Source organism: Entelurus aequoreus, linkage group LG06 (genome assembly GCF_033978785.1).
Source record: "Entelurus aequoreus isolate RoL-2023_Sb linkage group LG06, RoL_Eaeq_v1.1, whole genome shotgun sequence".
In the NCBI taxonomy this organism is placed as follows: Eukaryota; Metazoa; Chordata; class Actinopteri; order Syngnathiformes; family Syngnathidae; genus Entelurus; species Entelurus aequoreus.
In genome coordinates this window covers 20,303,256-20,312,511 of record NC_084736.1, presented here as the reverse complement: position 1 = coordinate 20,312,511, position 9,256 = coordinate 20,303,256, and positions in this window count along the sequence as shown.

Here is a 9,256-nt window from a genome sequence, read left to right as displayed (position 1 = left end):
AACTTTCATCTGAAACTCGACAGCCTATTCTTGTTCTTAGAAATGAAGGCTATTCCACAAAATTGTTTGGGTGACCCCAAACTTTTGAACGGCAGTGTGTATATATATATATATATATATATATATATATATATATATATATATATATATATATATATATATATATATATATATATATATATATATATAATTATTTATTTTTTTTTTAAACTTGGAAAAAATAAATATATATATATATATATATATATATATATATATATATATATATATATATATATATATATATATATATATATATATATATATGTATTTATTTATTTATTATTTACATACCTGTATATATATAAAAATAAAAAATAAAAATCCATCCATCCATTTTCTACCGCTTATTCCCTTCGGGGTCGCGAGGGGCGCTGGAGCCTATCTCAGCTACAATCGGGCGGAAGGCGGAGTACACCCTGGACAAGTCGCCACCTCATCGCAGGGCCAACACAGATAGACAGACAACATTCACATTCACACACTAGGGACAATTTAGTGTTGCCAATCAACCTATCCCCAGGTGCATGTCTTTGGAAGTGGGAGGAAGCCGGAGTACTATATGTATTTATTTTTTTAAACTTGGGACTTCCCGCGGGCTGGATTTTGGACGCTGGCGGACTGGATTCTGCCCACGGGCCGCAGTTTGGGGACCCCTGCAATAACTAGTGGGCGTGGTGGTTTGACGTTTGGTAAAAGTCATGTTGGCATGGATGCTAACATTTCATCAGTTTTTTCAGAACATCAAGATAAAAGAAAAAAAACAAAAAACATCTGCTCTTAAAGCTTTCTCTTTGATGATTTTAGTCACCCGAGAGTCTTTTTTCAAAAAAAAAAAAACCCCACTGACGATGTCTCACTCGGACAGATAATTAGGAGTCAGGTAGCCTGAGAGGATTTCAATTGCAAATGAGTGCACTATCGAGATTCACATTTGATTGTCTTGCAGTGAAAATGTCAGCAGTGTTTTTTTTTAGTTTTTTTTCATCTCAAGCAAACAACACATACCAAGGCAAGCGTCTCACCTCTCTGTTCCCCCACACCCTTTAATAAAGACAGAGGTCTCTCCCGCTCGCTTTCTTTAGCCGCGCTCCGTATCCTATCGCTTGGCCGTCGCCAGATTTTTCCGGTCCGGAAACTTCTCTCAGTCGGCCGCTAATTAGGCAGCCTAGGAGAAGTGCGGAATGTGCAGTTTGAAGAAGGAACTTTCAACCTGAGAGCTGCTGATGACTGAGAGACTGCAACTGGCCAACATGAGAGATTAGGCCACCTTTGAAGCTACTTTGTGCGTGTGTGTGTGTGTGTGTGTGTGTGTGTGTGTGTGTGTGTCTCTCTGAGGTTTGTTTGTTCCAACCAGATTCACCCTTGCAGGAAAGAGGATGGTGTCGCCAAGGAAACCAAATGAGGCAAAAATAACGAGGGAGCTTTGGCAGTAAAAGCATCTTGAGAATGTGAGCCTAAAAAACATCTCTGACCTTCCTAAGCTGTCACTGTAGTGTGTGTGTGTGTGTGTGTGTGTGTGTGTGTGTGTGTGTGTGTGTGTGTGTGTGTGAATAGCCTGACACAGACAGATGCGTGACGTGACAAATTAATGGGATGTGTCTGAATATAAGTTGGATGTGCCCAGGACTCTGGATTGATGTATTCTACAAAACTTTGGTGGCCTCAAAAGATCGGAAATGCTTCATCGAGAAGTCAAAACGTACAAGTTTCTTTGACGAACACAAATGTTTTGTAAGACGTGCTAGCGTACATGAAATAATACAGATATGCTCAAGTTGTATATTCATTAGCCCGGGGATGTCAAACGTACGGCCCGCGAACAGGTTTAATCCGGCCCGCAAGTTTGCTAAATATGAAAATGAGCTGCTTTTGCTTTTAATGAAAGAAACTGCTGTTTTAAATGTGTCCACTGGATGTCGCAATAGCAATTCAAGTGCAAGCAATCAGCTTCTCCTGTTGTGACTGGCAGCAGATGGCGGAAGACTGATGCAGTATCGCTGCGCAATACCTTCTTTCATTGTAAGTTATCCACTCAACGGATAAAAAAACTAAACGGTAACATACAAAGACTTAAGAGTTCCGTGCAGCGCTTGCAATTGGTTGAATACACGATGCGCACCCTGAATTCCATTGTGAAAATCTGTGTTTCTACATTTGTTCTATTTTATTTCATGCTTCAATCTACTATGTTCACATAGGTTACGTCTGTAATTATGTTACCTAGATTTCGGCTATAGTGTCATTCTGATAATTTTTTTGTTTATATTATAATTGTAATAAAATGAATGTCTTGTGGCAGTTGCGGGTGTCACTAATGCTTTTCCAAACACGTTTTTAATGGGGAACTGCCAACATGAGAATGATAAACAGGAAGTGCTTCAAGGTTAATGGATTTGTAACTCCACTGAGACAAAGTCAAATGTTAGTCTAGTGTTCTTCATGGTGTTTGTGCAACTGCACCAATTTTTTCCCTCAGAATTTTCAACTAAGAGGAATATTTGTAATATGTACATTTTCAGAATGTGCTTTTTCAATTTTGGCCAAAGTAAGACAAAGAACACAGTCTTAAGTTGTCTTTATTTTTAAGTTATTATGCCATGATTTTACCAGTCCGACCCGCATGGGAATAGATTTTCCTCCATGCGGCCCCTGATCTAATATTAGTTTGACACCCCTGCATTAGGTTGTCAAACTTTTTTTCTTCAAGTACCACCTCAGAAAACACTTGGCTCTCCAAGTACCACCATAATGACCAAGTAGCGTGGTAGGCCTAAGTATTCATAAAAAACAAAGCAGGGTTTTTTTTAACAAATATATTTAATATTTTGTAACATTACACACCGTTTTAACAGTAACACTGTGTTTGAATATTTAATTCAATGCTTCTCCACTAGCTGGAGCGTGCGTACCACTAGAACAGCAGTTTTAGAATCACTTCACTTCAAAATACGACGACTGTCATGTTTTTCAACCAATCTTACTCAAATTTTACACACATGTGCTTGGCAGTCCCCTTAAAGTGCGGGCCGAATTTGACAGGGTTTCTTGCAAAGGCCGTAAAGTTACAGTGGGTGGTTCGTGACGAATTTCAAGTCCCAATCCAATGTCAGGGCTCAGAAAGTTTAGTAACAGCTCCACCATGTGGTGCATTTGTGAGTTGACTAATAGCACAGAAACACGGTGGAGTTGCATGTTTTGGATCCCGCTCCTTATTTTGCTCACTTAAAAGACAACATTAGTAGATCAGTTTTACGTGCGCTATCAAGTTTAAATGTGTTTTAATTAGAGATGGTTACCGTTTACATTTGAACCGATAAGGTATCAATTCACAGTTCCTGGGAATCTTTACACCTATCTGTGTGTGTTAATGAATATTTATTATTTTTGATAATTAAATATTTTTTTCTTGCAACATTTAAAAATGAGCTGTTTATAATAACTGCTGTCCAGTTGTTATATCTTGTTTTATTGTCACATTTCTGAGTCTCAATTACAGTTGCAAATCCAAAATGTTTGCGAGCAGCGGTGTACAGTTTACAGGGTGTTGGCTATTTTGTTGCGCTCTAAGAAAGTGTTAATACTGTAAATATTGTACTTATTACGCTCAAGCTGTTTGATTGTAACGTGCATTTTAGTGTTGTTTTTTAATTGCCATGTAAAATCGCTAATGCTAATCAGTAGCAAGTCAATAGCAATGCCTATATATATTAGCATCAAGCTAGCACATTTTTGGAAAAGTGGAGCCTTACTTTACTTACGTTTCTTTGTTGGTTTTGAGAATTGCAACATTACCTAGAGCGGGGGTCGGCAACCCGTGGCTCTTTAACGCCGCCCTAGTGGCTTTTTAAAAAAAATGTATGAAAATGTAAAAAGATGGGGGGGAAAATATATATTTTTTGTTTTAGTATGGTTTCTGTAGGAGGGCAAACATGACACAATCCTTCCTAATTGTTATAAAACCCACTGTTTATTATGTTTGTAGTTATGCTTCACTGATGACCGTATTTGGCGAGCGCCGTTTTGTCCTACCCATTTCGGCGGTCTTTGAACTCACCGTAGTTGTGTGGACTTTGACGCGACAGTTTATTTACATGTTTAAATTTCTCCACGTGTTTTATGCCACTCTTTCTGTGTCTCATTTCGTCCACCAAACGTTTTATACTGTGCGTGAACGCACACCGGTGAGCTTTGTTGACGTTATTGACTGCAAGCTAATCGATGTTAACATGCTATTTAGGCTAGCTGTATGCACATGTTGCTTTTTTATGCCTCGTTTCTAGGTATATTTGAGCTCATTTAATTTCCTACACCAAAAATGTGTTGAATAAATATTACATTTCAACATTCCTGTCAACGAAGATTCGTGTCAGCCTGCGACACATAGTCATTTTGATAGTAGGCTAATACAGCTAATATACACACTTACATCATGTATTGCCTTCATTATAAGACTTTTAATTTTTGTGGCTCCAGACAGACTTGTTCTTTGTATTTTTGGTCCAATATGGCTCTTTCAACATTTTGGGTTTCCGACCCCTGACCCAGAGGTAGTTTGCTTGAGTCCGCTCTCAGTGCTGCTGGAGTGATCGCCAAGTGCCGATGTGCATGCCGTCACGCGCAACCCAGGTACCATTATGGTAGCGTTGGATTTGACATGAATCGGTGCCCGCTAGGACATATATTTCAGCCTATTTTACATTCAAAGCTTCACCAAGGGAGTCACTCTTGATCTGCGTTGGAGAGGAGCGCAGCATTATGCCCGTTGTTTGATTCCAGCCTGGCTGCTACTTCACTCTGCTTTGGCTCAGAGTGAAGGTCAAGACTTCATCTTAGGCTACCACACATACACACACACACACATGCACACACCATTCCAACGTGGATGTTGTTGTATTCAGTGTTGTTTTTCATGTGACAGCATGGAGACTTTCCATCCATTACCCGTCCCCGCTGACCGCTTGTCAGCCACATCTGCTAATAACAATAACGATTACACTTTTATTATCATAATCATAACTTCCCGAGCCCGCTGTCCATTAAATGGGAGTCTGCTCTGGCTCCGTCTCTCTGATCGATAAGAAAATGATAAACATTTAAAGAAATCCCTCAAGATTAAAATGGCAAAAGAAGGGCTTCAATTTTTGTCCTAACCCAGATTTTTTTTGGGTCATTTTAATACGTCAGTTGAAAAATATAAAACGTCATAAATGTTAAAATAAATAAATAAAGCCGTGAAAGTTTAATAATTATATATATATATATACTGTGTATATATATATATATATATATATATATATATATATATATATATATATATATATATATATATATATATATATATATATATATATATATATATATATATATATATATATATATATACATACAGTTGTGGTCAAAAGTTTACATACACTTGTAAAGAACATAATGTCATGGCTGTCTTGAGTTTCCAATAATTTCTACAACTCTTATTTTTTTGTGATAGAGTGATTGGAGCACATACTTGTTGGTCACAAAAAACATTCATGAAGTTTGGTTCTTTTATTAATTTATTATGTGTCTACTGAAAATGTGACCAAATCTGCTGGGTCAAAAGTATACTTACAGCAATGTTAATATTTGGTTACATGTCCCTTTGCAATGAGGCGCTTTTGGTAGCCATCCACCAGCTTCTGGCAAGCTTCTGCTTGAATTTTTGACCACTCTTCTTGAGAAAATTGGTGCAGTTCAGCTAAATTTGTTGCTTTTCTGACATGGACTTGTTTCTTCAGCATTGTCCACACGTTTAAGTCAGGACTTTGGGAAGGCCATTCTAAAACCTTAATTCTAGCCTGATTTAGCCATTCCTTCACCACTTTTGACGTGTGTTTAGGGTCATTGTCCTGTTGGAACACCCAACTGGGCCCAAGACCCAACCTCCGGGCTGATGATTTTAGGTTGTCATGAATAATTTGGAGGTAATCCTCCTTTTTCATTGTCTTATTTACTCTCTGTAAAGCACCAGTTCCATTGACAGCAAAACAGGCCCAGCGCATAATACTACCACCACCATGCTTGACGGTAGGCATGGTGTTCCTGGGATTAAAGGCCTCACCTTTTCTCCTCCAAACATATTGCTGGGTATTGTGGCCAAACAGCTCAATTTTTGTTATATATATTCACTACCGTTCAAAAGTTTGGGGTCACATTGAAATGTCCTTATTTTTGAAGGAAAAGCACTGTACTTTTCAATGAAGATAACTTTAAACTAGTCTTAACTTTAAAGACATACACTCTATACATTGCTAATGTGGTAAATGACTATTCTAGCTGCAAATGTCTGGTTTTTGGTGCAATATCTACATAGGTGTATAGAGGCCCATTTCCAGCAACTATCACTCCAGTGTTCTAATGGTACAATGTGTTTGCTCATTGGCTCAGAAGGCTAATTGATGATTAGAAAACCCTTGTGCAATCATGTTCACACATCTGAAAACAGTTTAGCTTGTTACAGAAGCTACAAAACTGACCTTCCTTTGAGCAGATTGAGTTTCTGGAGCATCACATTTGTGGGGTCAATTAAACGCTCAAAATGGCCAGAAAAAGAGAACTTTCATCTGAAACTCGACAGTCTATTCTTGTTCTTAGAAATGAAGGCTATTCCACAAAATTGTTTGGGTGACCCCAAACTTTTGAATGGTAGTGTATGTATGTATGTATGTATGTATGTATGTATGTATGTATGTATGTATGTATGTATGTATATATATATATTTACACTATAATTATTTGGATCCCCAATAATTTTAGTGTGATTTGTTTTTCAGTGTTTTTTCAATAATGAATTAAAATCGATGTTGTTATGAGTTATTGACCTTTTTAAGGCTACAATTATTATACAATCTCAAATATTCCACTTAAAAATTTTATTGTGTGAAAATATTGCATATTTTGTATTTTTTCCTTAAAAAAAAACAGGGTCTTCTTTGACAACAAGAGCATACAACTTAAATCTTTAAAACCGTTATATTGACAGATAGACCTAATGTTGATCTAGAGATTTAAAACTTGAATAATAATAAAAAATAATAATACTGAATAATGACACATTTTTAATATTTTTTTGACCAAAACCCTTTGGGGTCCCCGGGATCAAGCCTGAGTCGAGGCCTAAATGTAAATTTTTTATACATATATTGTATTGGTTTTTAAAATAAAAAATATCAAAATGGCCCCCGCTTGCTTTGATTTTTCAGAATGCGGCCCTCAGTGGAAAAAGTTTGGACACCCCTGTCCTACGGTGTGTAGTGAAGCATGTTTATGTCATGTCTGGGATCATATTTTGTTTAAGTTATGTTCTGTTTGGTTTTTGGACTCTTTTTAGTTCCTGCTTTTTCACCCCCTTGTCTTGTTTCCATGGTTACCCATTAGTTTCACCTGTTCCACGTTTGGACTCACACACCTGTCACCAATCATGTCACTGTTATTTAAAGCCTGTCTTTTTCTGTTGGTCGGCCTGGCGACATTAACTCTCATTTTCATGCCCTGCTTATTCCATCGTTTATGCTTCTTGCCATGCCACGTAAGTTTTTGTTCTGCTCATGTCACAGTAAGTGTTTTTGTTTCATGTCCATAGTTTTTGCCCAAGTGCTAGTTTTGTTTTCTTAGCCAAGTTTGTACTTCCGCCTTGTGCGCGCCTTTTGTTTATTTTGTTAGTGTAAAAAATAAAAGATGTATTTACCTTCAAGCCAAGTCCAGTCTAGTTGTTTTGCATCCTGGGAAAGTAATCCGCGCAGTAATTTGCGCCGCCATAGTCCACGTATTGACAGTTTAGCTATCCCTCGTCCTGCAGGGATGATATTTGTAAGAAACTTACTTTATTTGTCACCATGGAGGCGAGGATTAGTGATTTAGCTAAAACACTGCAGACTGCAGTTAGACGTTAGCCACTAGCTAGCTAGCTAGCCATGTCTTAAAGCACCGTTTCAGTGTTATAACTTCACCTTTATCGTCAGTTTTAAGCCAAAATGCGTCCGTTCTCCCTTTTCTGTCTACACCAGGGGTGTCCAAACTTTTTCCACTGAGGGCCGCACACGGAAAAATTAAAAGCATGTGGGGGCCATTTTGATATTTTTCATTTTCAAACCATAACAAAACATATGCATTTTTTTATTTATTTTACCTTTAGGGGTCCCGGGGACCATAAAGGGTCTCAGTCATTAAAATGTTAAAAATAAGTCAGATTATTATTATTTTTTTATTATTTAACACTTACAGTAAATCTCTATATCAACTTCAAGTTGATATAAAGTAATACAAATTAAAAAACATGTTTTATAGCTTTTCTGTCAAAAAAAACATATTTTTTTTTATAATAAAACTGAGATATGCAGCATTTATTAACTAGAGCCCTAAAAGATCAATAATGCAGGACACCATTGATTTGAATTATTTCATATTTTTGAGTAATCACAGTGAAAAGATAAATAAAAAATCACTAAATATATTTGGGATCCAAAAGGTGCCCCACTCATAAAGTGATACATTTTTATTAGGTTTTTCTTTTACTTTCAACACTTAAGTTACGAGATCAACTTCAGATATATCTGTCGATTTTATGCTGGAACTATTATTTTGTTTGTTTTTTTACGCTTTTGTCAAAGAAAACTTTGATGTTTTTATATGGCTACTACACAATTTATGCAATATTTACCACATAAAACATTTTAAAGTGAAATATTTGAAGTAATTGGAGCCCTGAAAATAATTCATTATAACATGGATTTTTTGTCATTATTTTATTTTTTTTAAGAAAAATAAAGAAAGACAAAAGAAAAAAAAAACATTCTGCATGGCAGATTTTGTGTCAACATTGCAACTTTTTCTCGTTAGATTTCACCTCATTCCACTTTTTTTAATGTTCTTTTTTATTTTTACAATAGTATTTCCAGAATGTGTGGCGGGCCGGTAAACAATTAGCTGCGGGCCACACCCCTGGTCTACACACTGTGTCTGCTTATAAGTACTCTGTGATTGTGCGCTGCTGAACATGCTCCTCTGCTTGTAAAACCAGCAATGTCATGATGTGCCCGTTAAAAAAAAATTAGAAGCAGTATTTTTCAAAGGGAGTATAGTGCCGTTTAAAAAGTTTCCATGTCGTTGTTTTGTCGTTGTTTAAAGGTGACGCCGGTCGATGTTTGTTTGGAGGGTCTGTGAAGTGCAGCCATCGCACCGC